We start from the raw sequence: 22,625 nt of genomic DNA on the forward strand, positions 1-22,625 counted from the left end.
ATTTTAAAAAGATTGGCAAAGTATCTTTACTACTTTGCTCTAGGCAATTTTTTACAAATATCAATTTTAATATTAGGTTTCTTTTCCTGCCTATCAAAAATAGTGCATTTCTTCAAGATGATTATTAGTAATTTCTTCTGTTCAAACCATGCCGTCCCAAGACCCATAATCATTCCAGGCATTTGAATCTACTGAAGGACAATATGACCAGAGACCAAGAACACTGAGGTGTCCTCTGGGCAGTGTGAACATCTGGTATCTATTCTCCTTGGAGATTAATAATGGAGCTCTACTGCAACAGGCTTTACTAATTCCTTTGAGCCCTGCACAGCATTTTTAAATGGTTCCAAACATACAAGATCTCTAATTGGCATGGATTTCATCCACAGTTTTCTTGGTGATCGCAAAATATCTCAGAAACTCTTAAGCAGGAATTGACAGGGCAAGCTTCCCTGTTTCCCTTTGAGAAGGCAACTATTCATAATTTTTTTTCAAGTTCAATAAAATTACTGAACTCAAACCATTTCAACCAAAAAACTGAGGAAGGGGACTTTATTTTCCCTGGCCTGAACACTGTCTCTTGTTACTTTAAATCATCATTAATGTTTTAGAAAGTATATCTTACACATAAGTCAGTTGTAGACTTTCAGCATCAAAGGATCTGAGCAACATCACATGTAACAACCTGACCTTTGGCTATAATTTCTAAGTGCCATTAAAAAATGTCTCTCAAACTGGTTTTAAATTTAGTGTTGACCTAGTAACCTTGATCCAAAAACATTCAACTTTAGATGATTATTTTATTTTGCTTCCAAAAGCTCTTCAGTCCAGTGAGGCATCCACTAGGAAGCTTCACAGAGAGTTGAGTTTGCTCAGAATTTATTAGCTACATCGAACAGGAAGATGGTGATTTGGGTTGCTTGCTGAGTGAAGATTATTTACTGTGCTTAACTGACCTTAGGAATACCAGGAGGGAAATTCAAAAAAATACAGATTCTATTCTCAGCGACATGCAGTCCAGACCAACAGTGAAATAATGTTCCATTCAACTGCAGTCCTGAATTAGGTCTATTCACCACATGGCATCACTGGGGACTGTAAAACTATTACTTATGTTCTTTAGTTGGGTGTACCTATCAAAAATTTCAAATAATTTCTCTCTTAAATATAGATGCCTGATAAAAATGTAAGATTATTTCTTCTGAGGGAGTTAAGTGTTAAAGTTCTTTTACTCACTGAATTTTCCTCCTGATACTCTTCTCTAACTGAAATCTCTCTAAATTTCTGAGTAGACTTTAGGTTGTTATTCTGCTATATACTTTCAAATGCTACAATTTGAATAAAAACATGTATTTTCATAAATGCATGATCCTTCACTGGACTACACCACCTTTTTATGATGCATCAAAACTTAGTTCACCTACTACGATTTAAATTTCTGACAACCCATCTTGAAAAAATATTTTGAAACACATTACTCAGAAAAGCTTTTAAACACAAATATTTTAGAATAAAACAATAAAAGATGTTTTGCCCTTGTAGCAGACACATGGCAAAGTTGAAGCCACTTGTTAAACACTGTACATTCTGTAACATATTAAAATTTTTAAATAAATTACATCAAAACACATGAAGCAAACTACATCAAACCAAGGCATACTCTGATAACTATTTGCTCTTTACAAAGTCCTTTAGGAAAATCTTCGCTGACACTTAATCCCCATTACTCTGCTCTTCTTTTTCATATATTCAATCACATCCTAATACACTATAACTTACTGTTCCTAAATTTTCCTGTGTATTGTCTGTAGTCTCCCAACCAGAACTTAAGTTCCATGTGGGCAGAGATAATTCTTTTGTTCCTGATGCATTCAAAGCTCCCAGAAGGGTGCCTAGCATTTAATAAATTTTGGTTGAATGAATATTCTATATACATTCTTGTTACTCTGGAAATCTAGGAATTCAAAATAATCCTTGTTTTTGTTTTAAAATATATAGTCACAGAAGTCTTTGTTATAGAATTATTTACAGAATCTCTAGGTCTTTTACTAATATTTATTGAAGATTTTGGCACCTGGCTGACAGATTTTGGCACCTGGCTGACAGTCTTCTCTCAACCCCCAATTCCTATCTACATTCTAAGGACCTTCTATGGTAACCCACTTAATACCCCTCATATCAATAGCTCTTTGAGGTGAAACTAAGCAATTGTATAGAGCCAAGGTCCTGTATCAAGCAAGACCCATGGGTACAAGTGGTCTTTGCAATTCAGAAGTTTCGATGGCTTTGATTCTGACCACTGGCAAGTTTAATGCATTAAAAATTAGATGTCAGCACATGAAGAAAGTTTAACTTCACATGGATGAAATTGGCTAAAGTAGAATGGTAGTGCACACATATTTTAATTTGGCCCTAAACAACCAGGACAAAAAACAAATCAGTAAAATACCATAAAAGTCGAAGCACATCCGCCATATATACCATGGCCTACAGGCTGACCTATCATTCTGTTAGTTGTGCAGTAGTATTCAAGTCTTACCCCACCAAACCACTTGTAAAGAAAGCAAGCTGCAGGTACAAGACTTAGCTACTTAGTACTGAGTAGGCACAAAAAAAAAAAAAAAATGTTTGCTAAATAAGTGAACCACATTTGGGCTGAAGAGAGTATTAACAAAAATTCTGAAAATGATATTACAATAAATCAATGTCTCTGTTTCAGACATTTTTGACAAAGATCACCTCTCAAGTATTTATTATTCCTTCATCTCTACTGACCAGAGTACAGCATTCGATGGATTACTATCTCTTGGTAATATGTCATGGACACCTATGTGATGTCTTTGACGTTTTCTAATTTGAATAGAATAAAACTGTGGAAGGCGTGGTCAGCATCCATGAACATGAAGTACCCTAGCACTGTTGTAGCAGTGTATAGTCTCCTTTTGTGTAGATATTTGTCTTCCTTTTAGTATAACCAAACAGTTTTAAGTCTCAATCATGTATTATTAAAATCATGGTCTTAAAAGCTAGGTGAAAATTAATTTTTAATTATATCTCCCATATTAAAAAACTCCCTTAGGAGTGATCTCTTAGAGGGAATTTTGCCAAGGTCTTGTGCTATATAAAAAATTTTTAAAAACCATGTACTTTGACTTAAGATGTAAATCAAGAGCCAATATAATAGCTCTTTGATCTTTAACAGTTTTTGTTTTTTATTTTTGTGTATTTTTATTTGTAATGTCTCTCCCACACAAATAATTTTTACCTCCCACTTGCTCTCAACTCCCATTTGTTCAGTTCCAGGTGTTGCCCTGAGTTTCTGGCTTGCAAGATATCTTAATTACTCTTTTAATGCCTTATTGCTTAACTACCATTGCTATTTAAAAATCTCACACACACACATATTAACCATTGTAAATTCATAGATGTGAATGTACCATACATACTTTAAATGCTACTTTTTCCCTACTTTCTCGGCCCTGTTCCTCATCTGTCAGGGAACCCCTATGTTAACAACCTAATAAGGGTTCTGCCACATCTTTGTCCATTTTCTTAGAGCCTTACAAAATCATAGGTATCCATACACACATAAATGTAAATGTTCTCCTAGCTGCGTAATATTCCACTGTGCAACCATCCCCCACTGACAAGAATGACTTTGTTTCCAATTGTTTTCTTTATGAAACACACTGCTGTGACAAGCTTGTCCATACGTTCCTATCTCTGGTAGAACCTTTCTTCCTATGGGACAGATTCTTAGGAATAGGTTTGCTAAGTCAAAGGATAAATGTATTTTTATGTTTAGTAAATATTTCTAATGGCTTTGCAAAACAAATATGGTTGAATACCCTTTTCTCCAAACCTGTCAATAACAGGCGTTGCAGCTTTTAAAAATTTCCAGTAAACTATTGCCAGTAGCTTATTTCAGCAAAATTTGTATTTCATATTCATTGTATTTCATTACAAATACAAAATTTGTAAGATGGCCCACTTTTAATGTTTGTTGACTATTTGCTTTTCTGGGACTTGCATCTTCATATTCTTAGTTCTTTTTTCCATTGGGTTACTTATTGTTGTTATTTTTCTTTGCAACTGGTAACAGTTCTTTGTATATCACAGATGTTAATTAATGGCCTTTGCATTATAATTATCCTTTTATATCTGTTGTTTCTGTATTGGCTTTATGATTTTTTAGCCTCTTCTTTTTGCACTTTCTGGACTCCTGGCCTTGATTATTAAGAGCTCCCTGCCTCCAGCCTACACACATGGTATTCTATATTTTGTGCAGGATTTTTGTCTTATTTTGCATTAGCTCTCAATTCACCTGGAATTTCTTTCAGTATATGAAATAATATTTCAATTTTATTTCCTCCCAAATGGAAGAGCAGCTGGGCCATCAACAATATTTAAATTGTCCATTCTTAACTGAACTGAAATACTATGTTTAACTGATATTTATTTATATATTCTCCAGTCTGCTTCATTGATGTACTTATCTATTTCTATACAAATATAATCTTATTATTGTGGCTTCATAGCATGTTCTTATATCAGGAAAGTCAAACATCTACTTACTGGTTTTCTTTTTCATAAATATTTCTGCTTAGGTTTGTTTGTTTGTTTTCCTTAAGTGGGTTCATTGTAAGTTAATTCTTTTTTTTTATCTTTCAAAGAATCATTTCTGAGTTCTCTGTTTCTTTCCACAATTGTTTAATGTTTTCTATTTCATTAACTTGTGCTTTTATCTTTAGTCCATCTCCCTAGTTTTTATTGTTCCTTTTATAAAGTTCCTTTATTTTTCATCTTTTTTATTCCTTTAATAATGAAGGTATTCAAGGCTATAAATTTTCTTCTTCTAAATATAATGTTCACTGTTTCCCATTGAGTTAGATATTTATTGCTAATTTCATTGGATTATTATAAAAATATGGCCTATAAAAATCTCTTATTTTATTTTATTTTCTTTATGGCCAAGTAAATGATCTACTTTCTAATGTTCCATGAAAATACAAAATTACATTTTTTATTTGAGGGACTTTTTTTTAAGATTTTATTTATTTATTTGAGAGAAAGAAGAGAGAGCTAGGGGGAGGGGCAGATGGAGAGGAAGAAGCAGACTCCCACTGAGCAGGGAGCCCAATGTGGGACTCAATCCCAGGACCCTGGGATCGTGACTTGAACTAAAGGCAGATGCTTAACAAAATGAGCCACCCAGGAGCCCCTGTTCAAGGGATTATTTAAATTTGAAAGATACTTTATACATCTACTAAATCAAGTTTATTGATTGTATTATTTGGTTTTTCTATCTTCTTACTTAGTTTTGACTACTCCTATGTCTTAGTCTGAAAGAGATATAGTGAAGTTACCCATGATAGCTCTGTATTTTAAAATTAAGTTTTCTTTCAAAGATTCTGATTCATACATTTCGTTGTTATGTTATTTTATACCTATAGGCTTATGATTGCTCTATACTCTTCATGAATAATGCCCTTTTATTATCACATAATTTGCCTTTTTATCCTTTTGTGTTTTTAGCTTAAATTTGACTTCTTCTGGTGGTAATATGGCCATTTCTCCTTTCCTCTTTGTTTGCTTTGGCCTAATGTCTTTTTGACAATCCCTTTATTTGCAAGATGCCTTTATATTTTGTTTTTGTAAGCAGCAAATAGCTAGATTTGAACTCAATTTCTGACTATTTTTGTCAGAAATTTTATTGGGAGAATATTTATTTTTAACGGGAGAATTAGTTCATTGATATTTAATAACACAATTATATGATTTCACTCATATGTAGAATTTAAGACACGGAACAGAGGATCATAGGGAAAGGGAGGGAAAAATAAAACAAAGTGAAATCAGAGAGAGAGAGACAAACAATAAGAGACTCTTAACTCTCGGGAACAAACTGAAGGTTGCTAGAGGAGAGGTGGGTGGAGGGATGAGGTAACTGGGTGATGGGCATTAAGGAGGATATGGGATGTAATGAGCACTGGGTGTTATATACAACTGAAGAATCACTGAACTCTACCTCTTAAAATAATAATATACTATGTTAATTAATTGAATTTAAATTATATTAAATTTTTTTTAAAAATTCACATACCTATCTTCCTTTCATTTCATTTTGTATTTATTATTAATTTTTTGTGTGTTTTTCCTCTTTTTTCTACTGTTTGGACCAAATTCGTATGCATACCATTTCCCCCCACCCTCCGTTATTATGTCATTTTGCCTTTTCTACGCTCACAATCACTGAATTATCTACAAAAGATTACATACAAGATACAATTTCCTCCATAAAGACCCATTGTTTTCCAGATCAAGATGCTATATCCCTCCTTTCCTGCTTCCCCTTCCTCCCACCCATATGAGATAAAGCCTTTAGAAAACTCATTTTCCTTCACTCTGCCTTCCTCTCCCCATCTATACACATTTATCCTGCTATCTTCCAAATTCCAGGGTTGCAAATGAGAAATCTAATACTAACCTGACTCTTCCACTGTGAATTTGGAAGCACATAGAATTTTCCCTTTATCCTTGAAGTGCAGGAAGATCGTCAGGCTAGGTTTAGGTGCCTCTGCCTTCTTGTTAATCCTACGTAGAATGTGGTGTACCTGTTCAAGCTGCAGGTGCTGGGGTTCAGGACATGCCACCCCAAAATACAGCAGCTTGACATATGGAATATTTTAACCTGAAGGAATTTGAGAAATGGCATGACCTTCCCCTGAAGCAGGTCATAAAACCTTCATGTGAGAGGTGCTGTTCCTAAGCCCTGGAAAAAAGGAACATCCTTATCTCCAAGACTCAGAAAGGGCTGAAAAGAAATTGGAACAAACAGGCCTTGCTATTTCCCCCAATTTACAATGCTTATCTCATACCTTTTTTTATTCTATCATATTTTTTCATGAGTCTACACGCTTCATCAAACCTAGCAGGAAAACACTCAGATTCAACCACTTCTTTGGGTCTTTATCTCCTTATGAGGCTTTTGTTTCATGTAAAACATATTAAACAAATTTGTTTGCTTTTCTCTTATTAATCTGTCTTTTGTTACAGGAGCTTTTGTTACAGTTGAGAGCTTAGAAGGGGAGAGAAAAATATTTTTTCCTTCCCTTACACAGACTTGAGTCTTTCTTTAGATTAGGAAAAAAATATTTAACATCTATTATTTATATGTTAAGCCTCTCAGAGCAATTTTGCAAGTCTTTTCATTTTTCATTCATGATACAGACTTCTGTGTTTTACTACATGCTTTCAGATATTTCTTCCAATTGGGGTGTCAGCAGTGGCCTCCTTCAATTCACTTAGTCAATTGTTTAATTGCAAAATCATGATATTTTCAAATCTCCACTTCTTGGAGAGGCTAGACATGAAGTCCTTTAATTGTATCAGACACTGTATTTCAGCTGCAAGAAAGAGATGATGCAAATTAAAGTGGCTTAAAAATTAAGAAAATTATTAACTTACATAACAAGATGTCTACGTTTATGTGGTTCCCTGTTGGTCCAGTAAATGGCACAACTACCTCATAAAGGCCAATGTGTTCTCCTTTGTCTTCCTCACCATGTCAGTGATACCTCTCCTCATGGTCACACGATGGATGCAGCAATTCCAGACGCCACAGGCAGACAGGACAACATCCAGTGAAAATAGAAGCATTTCAACTAGTGCGTCTCTTTTTATTAGTGAGGGGAACTTTTACCAGAAACCTCCAATTAGATGTTGCCTAGGATGCATCTGTCTAAGCTGAAACATCTGTCTAATCCCTGACAAGGGGAATAGAGCTTTATGATTAGCTTAGGTCAATTATTATTCACCTGAGGAGGGAGTTACTCTGCCCTAAACGAAAAAGGATGAATCTAATTACATTAGGCAACCAGTGTCATCACAGTTGGCTTTGTTTGGTTTAACTAGAAGTTCTATTTCAGCAGATATGTGACTATTTGTTTGGTGATCCTGTCTGAATGCTGGATTCCCTTAGATGTGTTGTTATTTTTCTTTGTTGGTTCATTTGGCTCAGGGCTCATTAACAACGTAATCCAAAAGCTGGTAGTCCTGCAGACATTAGAAATGCAGACACTGACCAGCTGCCAGATGTTGTCAAGGACATGAGAAAGAGAAAGGTTCCTTGTATCCAAGTTTCCTCTGAGGGCCAGATTCAGCCTAGATACTTAGTTTCTTCTTAGCCCTTGGGAGCAAGAAGGCCAGGTACATTTATTAGTGGCTATGTTAATCTTTACTCCTGGAGTCCATAAATCCCAAACTCTTGCAATGATTTGCCACATTAAAACTCTCACCATCATGCTCTATGACACTGCTTTCTAGTCCCTCAGTACATAAACCCAAAAGCTTTACCTAAGTTGTCTCTGCCAAGATTCCCATCGATATGTAGCTCATGAGATCCAGAGAGACTAGAATGGAGAGTATAAGGGTAGTGAGCCATATGCAAGTCCATCTTCAGTGAATGTTATCATTATTTGTCAGATGCTGTGCTAACTGGTTTACAATTCTTGTCTTACATATACCTCACAGCAACCCTATTTATCCCCATTTTACAAGTGGAGAGACTAATAAGGTTTACAGATTATGTATCTTTCACAGGTCACTTTCCCGTAGACAATTAAGTGGTGAAGTTCACATGTGAACAGGGTCAATCTCCAAGTTTTTGTTCTTAGACACTACACCAAACCATCTCTGTGGCAGCCCAGAGAGCTGTCAGGTTGAGATAGTGATGAAAGAAATAAAATACAGTAAGAAGCTACAAACATTTCCTGAAAGCCAGAACGTCCAAATTCTACCAGATGATTAATGATTTTTATAAATTCCCATTTCAATAAGTAATATTATATATGTATGAATTCCTGAGCTGCATGTGCTATGTTCAACACAGTAAAAAAACAAAACAAAACAAAAAACAAACAAAAAAAAACTTTGGAAATGATGAAATGATGACGACGTAATGCCCAAAGCAGGGGTTCTTAAATATTTTTTGTTCCATGGGCTTTTTGGAAATCTGGTGAAGCTTATGGACCCTGCAGGATGATGTTTTTAAATGAATGAGAGAAAATACATGGCATTACAAAGAAAAAACAATCACTAATGTTATCAAAATACTGGGGGAAAAAAAAACTACAAATTTGTGACATAATAATAAATGGACTTTTTTATTAACAAATTCTAATGGTGGCTCTAATAATTGACATAATTTTAAAGTCGTTATGAGTATAAATGTTATTTTAAGATATCTATGACAACTGTAATATGATATGAAAATATCTATGATTTCTATTGGTGATAAAGTCACAAATACTACTGTGGTTGTTTTTTACATTTGGATTTCTTTTTCATCCAACTTCATGTATCCTCCAAATTCAATCCAAAGCCCCAATTTAAGGATTCCTGATCTAAAGCCAACATATACCTAAATAGTTCATGGACACTATTTTGAAACTTCTCAATCCTCCCTGGCTTTCCTATCATGAATTTTCCTAAAATACAACCATTTTTTACTACTCAACTTTTCTAAGTAGGATGTATTAAATGGAAAAGCATGGAATTTAAAGCTCATTTTACACACACAGACACACACACACAACTAGGTTCAAATCTTAGCTCTGCAATTTGCTATCTATGAGATCTCTGACAAGTAATAACAACCTCTCTGAGCCTCAGTACTTCCTGGGATTACTGGAGATTACTGAAAAATGAATGAAATATCTGGACCCCTTCTAGAAAAATATTAATCCAAACACATATACCAAAATTCAGAAATTCACTGACCTTGGGTTACTAACTTGTCTGACTTATCTTTTACTGTGACTTTGATAAATTCCTTTCTGATTAGAAATGAATGTCCAGACCTTACCTTACATGGAAGGAGGAATGGTGCCTGGAAGTCCATCAACACTTGCGAGAAACTTTCACAAAGTGTTATCAAAATCTTTCTAAGTGCTTCTTAGAAAACATGACAACCTGATCCTGGGTGATCACTGTAGTGTAACACTATTCTAGCATGAATAAACAGATGCACGGATTTTGAGAAACGTGATGTGCCATTCTTTATTCAAAATCAATACTGCTTGGGGTGCCTGGGTGGCTCAGTGGGATAAACCCTCTGCCTTCAGCTCAGGTCATGATCCCAGGGTCCTGGGAACAAGCCCCGCATTGGGCTCTCTGCTCAGCGGGGAGCCTGCTTCCCCCTCTCTCTCTGCCTGCCTCTCTGCCTACTTGTGATCTCTGTCTGTCAAATAAATAAATAAAATCTTAAAAAAAAAAATCAATACTGCTCAATCTGTAACTATGAGGAAGTATTATGACCAAGTCTGAGTTAAACATCCAGAGAGATATGTGGAAACATGGAAGAGATTCATAAGACAATCACAAATACAATAAAAGGGTTAAAAGAAAAGACTTATACATGGGTTGCCTGGGTGGCTCAGTGGGTTAAAGCCTCTGCCTTTGGCTCAGGTCATGATCCCAGAGTCCTAGGATGGAGCCCCCCGAGTCCCTCCCCGAGCAGGGAGCCTGCTTCCCCCTCTCTCTCTTCTTGCTGCTCTGCCTGCTTGTGATTTCTGTCTGTCAAATAAATACCCCTTTCTCTCTCTGCCTGCCTCTCTGTCTGCTTGTGATTTCTGTCTGTCAAATAAATAAATAAAATCTTAAAAAAAAAAAAAGAAAGAAAAGGCTTATACAAATGGTTAAATAAACTAGTTAAGTTAGATTATGTAGTCTGGCAGTAAGAAAGTTAAAGCATAAACTCAAAATAATCTTGAAATTCCCAAAAAACGTTTTTAGATGTAGATTTGGTCTTGGCCAAAAGATGGAGAAACAATAACAAAACTTTAACAGGAAAATTCAAAGAACCAGAAAGAGTTCTCCACCTTCTCTTATAAAACAAAAGTAACTAGATTCAAAGTACAAATCAGGGATTGACTTATGTATATTTTCCTTAATGATGGTATCAGCATTGTTTAGTTACCAATATTCAAAACTCATCTGTTTTACTTCCATACCCACTTAGTCATTAACTACTATGATTACTACTACTACTTCTAATTTCCATCCCTTCTCCATTCCTTAGCTACCATCAAAATTTGGAGCCTCACTATTTTCCATCCAGACATAAGACCCTCCCAGCCCAGATCACCTCCCAGTTCTACTATTTATTAGCTATGAACCTTCCAGCAGAATAATTAGGATTTGACTTCTTTATCTGTTACGTAATGAGGTTTTTATGAGGATCAAATGATACATAAGAGTACTTTTAAAATAGACAATGAACACACAAATGTAAGGAATTTATAGTATGGTAGCTTTCAGATAGAAAAAAAAAAACAACACAAAACCTTTTGGGGAAGAAAAAAACTTTAGTAGCCCCCTATTTCCTATCTTCTTTATGAAAAGAAGATGGGAGTATGCTAAGGAGTATCTTTATAGTTGCATCAATATACTCAAGTTCACTCCCACGTTCTTTCATGCTCTTTGATTTGACTGGAATTTTGCCTTCTCCAAATCTCAACCATTCATTAGTAATACCTTATAAAATCTCAAATGTTCCTGGAAGCTTTTCATAACTTTTTCCCACTACTTCTGATTGTCAATGACCCTACCGACTCTATTATACAAACTAGAACTTACTCAATGACACTTTAAATTACTATCTGTTCTTTTATTATATGTTAACCTTATCTTCCCAACTAGATATTAAGCTATCTGCATACTGGGTGATCTAAAGGATATACAAGAAAAGAGTCAGAAAAGTGGATTGAAGCCAAATCCTAGAGGAGATACCGGAATCAGGATAAAAAGATTGCAGTAGAAATCCCAACTGCAAAGAAGTAGGACCAAAGTGAGGTGATAGAGCCAAGAGCTTGAAGTCAGATGATGACATGGTTGTGTAGATCCAGCTCACAGGTCTAGGTACAAAGTAAACAATAAAAATCCACTTGCAAAAGAAACAAAGGGAGGAAGGAGGGAAGGAAAGAAAGAAGGAAGGAAGGAAGGGTAGATACCACTCAAGCTGTGAATAAGTAGCCTTTAAACGGAGGAAGATTCTACGTAAGACAGTGACAAGGGTAATTTGAGCATACTTTGAAAAGTGAGTACCTCAAGAGCAAAGAGTCTCCATTACTAAAGCTTTTCAAAAGAATCTGTCAGTCTTTGAAAAGAATCTGGGGACATGATCAAGTTTCTCCCAGCAGACAGGGCAACCGGGAAGCCGAGAGGCTGCATCTAGCTAGGCAGCAGGACAGTTACAAGTCAAGTGGGTCATCTGTCATTGGGCTGCAGTGTATGTAGCAGAGAATATCAGAGAGCAACAAAAGCAAAAGCCAAGAAGCAGACTCTGGGAAGGGAAGTAGCCTAATTGCAAACCTGAAGATTTCAAATGAAATCAGTTTTTGAAAAAGCCAAGAATATTTTTTCGGTCCTGAAACCTAAGAACATTATCAACATCAAACAACAACCTTTGAGAAGTGCTATCTGTGAAACAGAAATTCAGAAACAACCCAGGCAGCCCAGGGACGGTGCCCGGTATATGGGCCACCGTGGGAGGGTGGAAGCAGGCAGCCAGAGTCTCGTTCTGCACATGACGGCTAAAGAAAACTCGACTTCAGGATAATTACTGAAATTTGATATTAAACATTTCTGGTGAGGGGAAGTGGCAGTTGGAGAATGATTTGGAAGATGTTAACTGTCTTTGCTGACAAACAAGGGCAGGAGAGACAATGAATAAGAGGGAATCCCTCCGCCCAAACATAAAAAACAATGGACCACATTAAATATATCATTCCAGGCCTTTGGGGCCTCTGTATCAGAGCATCCAAAGGGTCCACTCTGAAGTGGGAGAATAGTTCAAACCTGGAAGGTGTCCCCAGGGTCATCAAGTGCTGAATAACAGGGCTTCTAGATGGAGAAGACCAAACAAACAGAGGACCCAGCACTGCTCCTCCTCCAATTCTCCTAAGCCACTAATGGGTTAATAGTATATGGTCCTCATGCCGCTGTGTGAAGGCAAACTACAGCCAAGCCCAGGAAAACGGGGAAGAGACTCAAGGAGAAAACACCTACCACCATTTTTGGACAAAAACTTTAGAACTGCTCTTCATAAATGTGTAAGCTAAAAAAGAAAGGAAAAAATTCTCCAATGAAAGAAGTCTAAGTACTCAAAACACAAACGATGTTCGGTTTTGGGGTTTTGTTTTTTGTTTTATTTTGCTTTTCTTGGAAGTTTTATCCCAGAGAACAGAGAAAGAAATTAAACCACAAACAGTTAATAACTCTCAAATAAATTTAAGAAAATATGAACTCCATGAGATAATTTAAAAGGAGATAACTGGACAACAGATTGAAATAAAAAGTCATTAGGAGAGTCAAGGAAAAAATTAAAAATCCCTATTATTCCAGAAATAGGAACTTCATTAGAAATATCAAAGAGCAGAACTGACAGAAAATTGAATCTCTGACAAGAAAAAACAGTTCAAGAAAAGTGGATATGGAAGAAAATAGAAAAATGAAAGCAACCATGTATGTATATTTGGAGAGCAAACAACAAAAGAAGGAAGCCCTAAAACAGAAAGCAAAATGAATAAAAGACTAACATTTTCCCAGTTAAAACAGAGTGAATGTTTCCTAAAATGAAAAGCTAAATCTATTAGCTAATAGCATCCCTCTTTGGCCAGGCAGATCTATGCCAAAAACTACACATTATCCACCACCTGGAATCCAGAATCTTTTCTCCTTCAGGTCCATGGTTCCAGCGGAGCCCGAATGAACACCAAGGATCCGCTGTCCACCATTGCCTTCAGAGAGGAGGTTGAAGCTACTAAGAATCGTGTTCTTGAGAACTTCTATCCCGTATCTCCCACTACTGATCTTCAGGAATCCAATGTTTATGATGTAGAAAATAACACAGGATTCCAGAAGTGTTATCCTTACCCCTATCCCTACACCCTATATTTCCTGGAGACGGCCAATTTATGACTGCACCGCTTTCAACCAGGTCAGCTGCAGGCCAGTATGATCCTGTTTGCCTTTGGCAACGCCCTGGCTCAGGCCTTGTGCTTCTATGGGAACAACGCTAAGGCTTTGGAGCAGCCGGTGGTTGCGCAGAGTGTGGGCACCAAGGGCCTAGTCTTCCAGTTCCTGGTGTTGCAGCTAAATACCATAGGGATTCAAGATGTTTCAGCAAAAATTAATACAGGGGCCTGAGTGAGACAGTTAAGCACCGGACTCTTGATTTCAACTCAGGTCATGATCTCAGAGTCATGAGACCAAGTCCCGTGTCAGGCTCTGCACTCAGCATGGAGTCTGCTTGAGATTCTCTCTCCCCCTCTTCCTTTGCCCTCCCCTACTTGTCCTCATTCTCTCTCTCTCTCTCAAATAAATAAATTAAGTGAATGTTTAAAAAAAATTAAAAAGAGAAACTTGGGTGGCTCAGTTGGTTAGGTATCTGCCTTTGGCTCAGGTCATGATCCCGGGTTCCTGGGATCGAGCTCCGCATCAAGCTCCTTGCTCTGTAGGGAGCCTGCTTCTCCCTCTGTCTGCCCTGCCTGCTACTCACCCTGCTTGTGCGCTCTCTCTCTGACAAATACATAATTTTTAAAAAAGATTTAAAAAAAATTAATACAGACCATCAAAACAGAATTATACTGAGGAAATTATTTAACATTCAATATATAAAGCCTCTAGGCAGAAAAATCAGTTGCCCACAAGAAAAAAACGTTGTATAATTGTAGTTCTGCTTGCTTATTTCATTCAAAGGTCATTCAACTATGTTTAAAAAATTGTTGGGATTTTTGCTTCCCTATGTTTTATTTCTGCTTTCCTATATTTTACTCAGATTATGATTTGTACAGTTGTTTGAACTGATCAGTCGTTTATACTCTAAGGCTTTCATATTTTCATAACTTTTCTTTCAATACTTGCAAATAAGTTGGTCATATCTTAAAGTTATCCTAAGTTGATATATATCTACTTCAGCAACAATGTGAATTATGTAGCCAGAGCCCCATGTTTTATTTTTCCCAATTTGATCTATCAAGCATCAAGAGATGTTCAACTCTGACACTACACTTGCATTTCAATTTCTTCTATCTCTAACTTTTTTAATGTATATTTTGAGGTTACATTATTGGCATATAAAGTTTCAAGATCATTACATCTTCATCATGGATTGCAGCCTTAGCCAATTTTTTTTTTTAAACCTCTTTTAGAAATGTTTGGTGTTGTTTGCCTTTAATTTCATTTTGATAGTAAAATGTGACTCCTTTCATTTAGTTTGTTATATCTTCATCATCTTTCTATTTTTAACATTTTAACTTTTTCTGTGTCATTTTGCTTTGAGCTTCCCTTTTAGATAGAGCATACTTTTTGGAAAGTTGGAGTCTTTAAACTAATCTTGAGGATTTTTATCTCTTAAAAGGAAAGTTTATCTCATTTACATTTATATAAAAAGAAATATACTTCATCTCAAAATCTGTCATCCTTTTTTCTGATTTTATATGTCATATGATTTCCATTTTCTCTTTGACTTTTTCTCTAGTGGATGTGTAGACTTATACAGTACTTATAGTTTTAGAATGGATTGAAACTTCCATTTTTCAAATATATTTTAAAATTCAGGTGTATTAATGACATACAAAGAAACTGCATCTGTTGAAAGCCTTGCCAATATAGTTCAAAGTCTAACTTTTTCTTGTTTAATCTATATTTATGATGATTTGAAAAAATTCTTAGATAGGACTTTTAAAAATAACTACTTTTCAATAAAACAAAGGTAAATAACATTAGATAATATATATTTATATATGGCGATATTGTGATTTATAAGAAATAAATACATATTTTGTCTGCACTCCCGTTCCTGACAAGATCTCTGATAGAAGCAATGCAAACAAAGGGATCCAAGTTTGAAGAAAAGGGGGTAAACAGATAATTCAATTTGTAATAAGAAATACACATTTGGTCTTTGCCTCCTTCTTGGCACAGACTCCTAAAACCTTTGGAACTTCCTAAGTGATTGGAGGGACAAAGGTGTACTTTGTTATTCAAAACAAGCCCCTTTCAACCACATTTGAGTTTACGTTAATGAGATGACTTTTAGAAAGCCCTTAGGTGACCTAAGGATGGGGGTTGGTTGCCCCAGGAATCAGCCATGTGATTAAAGTGTTGGAACTCCCCAACTTCCTTGGGGGAGTGCTCTGGGAGACTGAGTTCAATCTCCATTAAAAACCCAAAAGGATGGGTTTACAAAGCTTCCTCGTTGATGAATATGTGGAAATGCTAGAAGAGTAGGGCTCCCATTGAGGGCATGGAAGCTCTGCACTAACTTTACACATAAATGCCCTATGCATCTCCTCCATCTGGCTCTCCCTGAGTTATATCCCTTTATAACAAAATGATCATCTTGTAAGAAAACTTTTTCCTGAGTTCTGTGGGCCACTCTAGCAAATTAATTGAACCTGAACAGGGGGTCATGGGAACCTTCAATTTATAGCCATAGGTCCATGAGCATCATAAGTAACAGTAAGTTGGCCTTGTATTTGACATCTGAAGGGGAGGTGGGGGGAGTTTTGGGGGACTGAGCCTTTCACCAACATATGGGATGTGACATTATCTTCAGGCAGACTATGTTAGAATTGAGTCAAATTGTAAGACATCCAGATGGTGTCACAGAATTGCTTGATATATGGAAAATCCACATATCTGAAGTGAAGTAGGATTGTAGCAGAGTCTGGAGAATAGAGTAGACACACAGCCAAGCATAGTTTTTCCCATATAGTGGTAAAATAAACATAACATAAAATTCGCCATTTTAATCATTCTTAGGTATACAGTTCAGTGGCGCTAGGTACATTCATACTGCTGGGCAACCATCACCACTATCCATCTCCCAGAATTTTTTTATCTTCCCAAACTGAAACTTTGTATCCATTAGATAGTAACTCCCCACTCCACCCCCTCCCAGTCCCTAGTAAGTAACCACCATTCTACTTTCCGTCCTTATGACTCAAAGTCTTTATGAATTTGACTACTCTAGGTACCTCATATAAATGGAATCATATAATATTTGTTCTTTTGTGCCTGGCTTACTTCACATAGCATAATGTTTTCCAGCTTCATCCATGTTGTGGCATGTATCAGAATTTCATTCCTTTTTAAGGCTGAATAATATTCCATTTTAGGTCCCTGGCACATTTTGTTTATCCATTCATCCTTCAATGGATGTTTGAGTTGTTTCTGCCTTTTGGCTACCACGAATATCACTGCTGTGAACACTGGTATACAAATATCTATTCAAGTACCTGTGTTCAATTCTTTGAGCACATACCTAAAAGTGGACTTGTTATGTTTAATTTTTTGAAGAACTGCCATACAGTTTTCTATACCAGCTTTATACCATTTTACATTCTCAGCAGTAATTTCTAATTTCTCCACATCCTCTCCAACACTCATTATTTTATTTTAAATAACAGCCATTCTAATGAGCTCGGAATATGTTTTTAATGAGTCATTTTCATATGCACACATCTCCTTATCTCGAATTTATATAAGAAACGGTGTTGGGAGCAATATACGTATGGACTAACACCTTCTCATTGCATGAAAATAGTCACACTGGCAATCAAACCTGGGGCCCTGGCATCACGAGAAACATTCTCACAACAGTTAAGCCAAAAGGCTCCAACCCCTACATCACTGACGGATACAGATCTGCCCCTGTTAGGAAAAAGGACTGTTAAAGAAGGACTACATAAGGGGGTGAAGGAAGAGGCTGAGGAGAGGTTACATCGTCAGAAATCTTCATTCCTGCCTTCACCTGCTCAGAAGGTAAGCCAGTTCATTTACTCAAGCCAGGATGAGAAGAGCTGGAGGAGAACACAGATGAAGAAGGGAATTAACTGTTTTAAGTGTCAGCTGATGCTAACATATATATCTACAAACCCCATTTCTGCTTTCTTGTTTTACTGTGGAGCCATCAAGCTTTAAGAGGATTTTTAAAATTTTGGAATCCATTCATCTTTCTTTACCACAAAACAGTCCTGTGCCAGAATCTGGTTCTTTTCTCATGGGTCTAACATTTCAGCTTGTTATAAACAGCATATGGATATAGATTATGTAATGATAATGTATGCTACATCCCAAGGACTTATATTTTCTGTATATATAAATAGCAAGTAATTATTGCATTGATTTTTCTCTACTCTAAAAATAAATGATATACTAATCAACCAAGTAAAACTCTAACCTGGGACATATATTCTTTTACTACTTATAAATAGAATCCCTTCCTTTACTTATTTCAAATTTTTAAAAATCCCTGTGCTGAAAAATGAGAAAGCAGCCATTAAAAAAGGATCAAATAAGTACCTAGCTTTCAGATAAAATTCTAGATTTGTCCTTAAACACACCAAACACACTGAAATCTAGTAGAAGATTTCCTAGTAATCAACTTCTGAATAATTTGTTAGTGTTGATGTTCTACCAGACTTACATTTTTTGTGTGTCCCTTGTTAGATGAATCTTGCCAAATAGCATATCCAGACTCAGACGTCAGTTGTCTCTGTGCGTGCTCAGCTGCCGTTTATTATCAGAACACAGTTTGACATAATCTTTGCAAACACACAGAGACATGCACATGCAGATGAAGCTTTTCACATAAGCAAAGTGTGGGTTAACAATAATCACCAAGAATTTCTGAAACTCACATATCAAAAAGTATCGTCTTCATTTTCCTGGATCTTTCAGATGAGAACACACAAGGTTCTGCCTTTTCACAATAACCTGACTTTCACCTTCTTCAAAAAGAGCTGAAGGAAGGAAGGAAGGAACAAAAGAAAGAAGGAAGGAAGGAAGGAGAGAACAAAAGAAAGAAGGAAAGGAAAGGTAAGGGTGGGGAGGGGAGGGAGGAGGGGGAGAGGAAAGGAAGAGAAGGGAAGGCAAGGGAAAGGGAGGGGAGGGGAGGGGAGGGGAAGGGAAGAGAAGGGAAGGCAAGGGAAAGGGAGGGGAGGGGAGGGGAGGAGAAGGGAAGGGAAAGGGAGGGGACGGAAAGGAAGAAGAAAGAAGATATCCAAAGGCATTTCTCATCAATTGCTAAATGACCCAATATATTTGTAACTCTATTTCTTTTCCCTTACACCAAGTGAGTGATGAAAACCTGATGCCACAGGCAAGCAACCCACAAACATCGAGTCACTGGGGTGTTTTCACAGAAACAGACAAAAGCAGGCTCAAGTGGGCACAAAAAGATTAGTGTGGAACTGCAAAAGCAGCAAGTGAAAACATCATCATGAGAGGAAGAGGTAAGTGAAAACACCATCATGAGAGGAAGAGGTAAGTGAAAACATCATCATGAGAGGAAGAGGTTAAAAATTTTAAGAAAATGTCTGAATACAGTTACTAAGACTAAGGCAATGAAAGGGATTAATTTTTCAATTTTGTGGAGAAGCAGGAGCCAATCTGTGACCCGGCTCCCCAGGTATTACACACAGACCTCAAGAGCACAGTCATTTAGAGAGTAACTGCTTCAAGGAGTCCAGCTAAAACTACAACGACAAGAAATTCCAGGCAGACACAGGAAATTCCCTGGGAAATAAAAGAATTTTATGACTCATAAGATTAAAATCTCCCCAATACTCACTAAAGTAATCTAATGAAGTATTGTCACCAGGAAAGGAGTTTGATAAATTTATGTATTGTTCAGGAAAATTTTAAGCAAAACAGGAAATTGGACTGACTTGAGCCTATATTCATTTATAATTTTTCCCTGTCAGGGTAAAACTAACTTCAAGGACACCAGAATTTTTTATATGGTGGGACATTCTGTAGGAAGCCACATTTTTAACTACTGGGGTTTTAAGCAAAATTTCATATCCATATTAAAATTTAAAAAAAGATCAAGTTGGCCCAGGATTCAAATGTGGGTCATTTTGGAGGCTCTGAGGCTTCAAAGTTAATACAATTTGAAAGAAGTTATGAAAGTTAAAGGTAAAGGCATGGGCCAGATGCCAGTGTAAAGAGAAGGAAAGAGGTCACACTTTCCCTGGGGAGATCAACAACAACAAAAACTAGAGAGAGCATTGTTTTCTTGACTTCAAACACTGTTTAAGCATCAAAGGAAATCAACATCAAGAAGGCTATCCTTACTTTACAACACGTTCCTTTTTTTTTTCTAATTTAATTCTAATTCAAAATTTTGCCTATTCTGTATGAAATTCCCTTCTAGTAACAGGTTGTAAAAAATGAAGCAAACAACGAAAGCCTCTGTTTCCTCTTTCCCGGGACAAACAGAGCCTAATGCTCAATACCTAACTATGACTTAGATTGCAAATTACTTCTGTTTAATTTGGTCCAGTGCTTAGTTTCACCTCTGAGGTATCAGCCTGCATCCTTTTATTTTGGTTTAATTCTATAGTCCACTTAAAACAGTAAATATTTACATTAAAAAGACAAGAGAATGTGTGATGCATTTTAACCGTCAAAAGTGTTGTGAACAGCAGCAGCTGGAAGAAGAATGTGTAGTCCACTCCACTGTTTTTCTGAAGCCTTTTAGATTCTTCGAATCAGAAGTTACATCCTTCAGGACTCATATATATATATATGTATATGTATATATATGTATATATATACATACATGTATATATGTATATAAAGTCCAATTACTATCTTGGAAAAATGTGGTCACATTTCTAGAGTTCACCTGTGGTCTTTGCACTGGGTTCAGCCCTAACGTTCTGCTGGTGTAGGGAGTGAACTTGTCCCTGGACATGGAGCTTTTTTTTTCTTTTTTAGGTCACTGGATCAGATGAAGACCAAAGCCAGGTGCAAAGGGAAGGAGTTCCATCCTGGGTGTTACCTAGAGATCTCCATGAAGTGTACTTAGTGTAAGTTCCTCGGGAACCATCACTCACATCATCCTGAGTCCATTACGACATGGCTCCTGTCAAAGGCCTGCTTAGAACCAACACTGAAAACCAGTTGATGCCCTTAATATTTCCAAATCTGGTGAAATTCCACCAATAAAACTAGGGAAATGTATAACACTCTTGCTCTTATTGCTGTGGGATCAGGTCCAGTGGGAACACAGCTGGGGAGAAGTGGAGCCCAAGGCTATGCAGCAGAATGAGGACAACCAATACGTGCATAATTAGATGACACATTTAATTCAACAAACAGTGAGTGCTGTGAAATGCGTAAGCCTGATGATTCACAGACCTGTACCCCTGGGGCAAATGATACATTATGTTAATTAAAAAAAAAAATCCAAATCCTCCCTACCTCTTGAAACATATCTCTAAACACTCTCACCTTGTGCTCCACCCACAATAGTCTTTTTTTTTTAAGATTTTATTGATTTATTTGTCAGAGAGCACAATCCGCAGGCAGAGGGGGAAGCAGGCTCCCCACCGAGCAGTGAGCCCGATGTGGGGACTCCATCCCAGGATTCTGGGATCATGACCTGAGCCAAAGGCAGACGCTTAACTGACTGAGCCACCCAGGCGTCCTCACACTAGTCTTCTTTCCATTCCTCTACTATGTCAGGTTCATTGCTATATTAGGGTCCACTGCATTTGCTTTCTCCTCTGCTTACAACATTGCTCCATACTCTCTGTTTAGATTCTCATACTTCAGACTTTAGCTCAAATACCATGTCCTCGGTGAGGCTTTTCCAGAAATCCCTATCTAAATTAGTGCTTCCTACTACCACCACCACCACCCTTCCCTAACACCTGATCCTTCCTATTTTCTCTACACCTCTTAGGAGATATCATCATGTCTGTTTACATACTTAGTGCCATGCACTTCTACTTATTAGAATGTAAACTCGTTACAAGGAGGAGCCCTGCCTATCTGTTTACCTCTGTTTCTACTGTTCCTAAAGCAGTAAATATTTAGTGAATGGGTGTGTATAATACTCTACTAGAGCTGAGGCTAAAACAGCACAGAAAGATACACACTCACCCCCAAAACGTTATAAAGAGAATGAAGACTGGCAAGTTAGCATAATATAATAATTGACTTGTAAGAGGCACGTAGGTCTAGTAGAAAGAGCTTCCATATATCTTAATAGGAAAGAAAAAATGTCTATTTCAAGGGAGCTGACTGTGTGTGCAAAGGTGCAGAAATAGCCATAACAGCACAGTTCTGCTTTGCGGAATCAGTTCAGGTTTTACACACTGTAAAATGCTAGGGGTGAGGTAAGGAGAGGAAGAACTAAACTGGAACAAAGAACAGGATCTAGGTCATGACAGTCCTTCCTTGCCACTTACAAAGCAAGAGGGATTTCATCTCATTGTCAATGGGAAGTCACTGAAAAACTCTGGGCAGAGGAGTGATGGGATCAGACTTACATTTTAGAAAAATAATTGATAAAAGATTTAGGTAATTTAGAAAATCAATGACAAGTAGGTAGCAGAGGGACAGCCAACAATTTCACAATAAACAGGTATCACAGAGAGGAAAAGGGACTCAATACAGGAAAAGCTCAGAAAAATTTTGCTGAACATTCATCTTGTTTTCTTAGGCCATATGCTGTGGCATTCACCCCTGGTGCAGTCCTGACAGAGGGCCTATATATAGGGCCTATTTTAAGAGGTGTTATCTACAGGGGCTGAATTGGTCATTGG

The 22,625-nt window shown here is 36.9% G+C and overlaps 1 protein-coding gene across 2 annotated transcripts in view; it reads right to left on the reverse strand.

Annotated features, from left to right (window-relative positions):
* MSRB3 (methionine sulfoxide reductase B3) overlaps window positions 1-22,625 on the reverse strand; it is a 163,267-nt gene that overhangs the window by 21,359 nt on the left and 119,283 nt on the right. The gene's annotated exons all lie outside the window — the stretch shown is intronic.

Source organism: Lontra canadensis, unplaced genomic scaffold (assembly GCF_010015895.1).
Source record: "Lontra canadensis isolate GAN:19392208 unplaced genomic scaffold, GSC_riverotter_1.0 scaffold9, whole genome shotgun sequence".
Taxonomy (NCBI): domain Eukaryota; kingdom Metazoa; phylum Chordata; class Mammalia; order Carnivora; family Mustelidae; genus Lontra; species Lontra canadensis.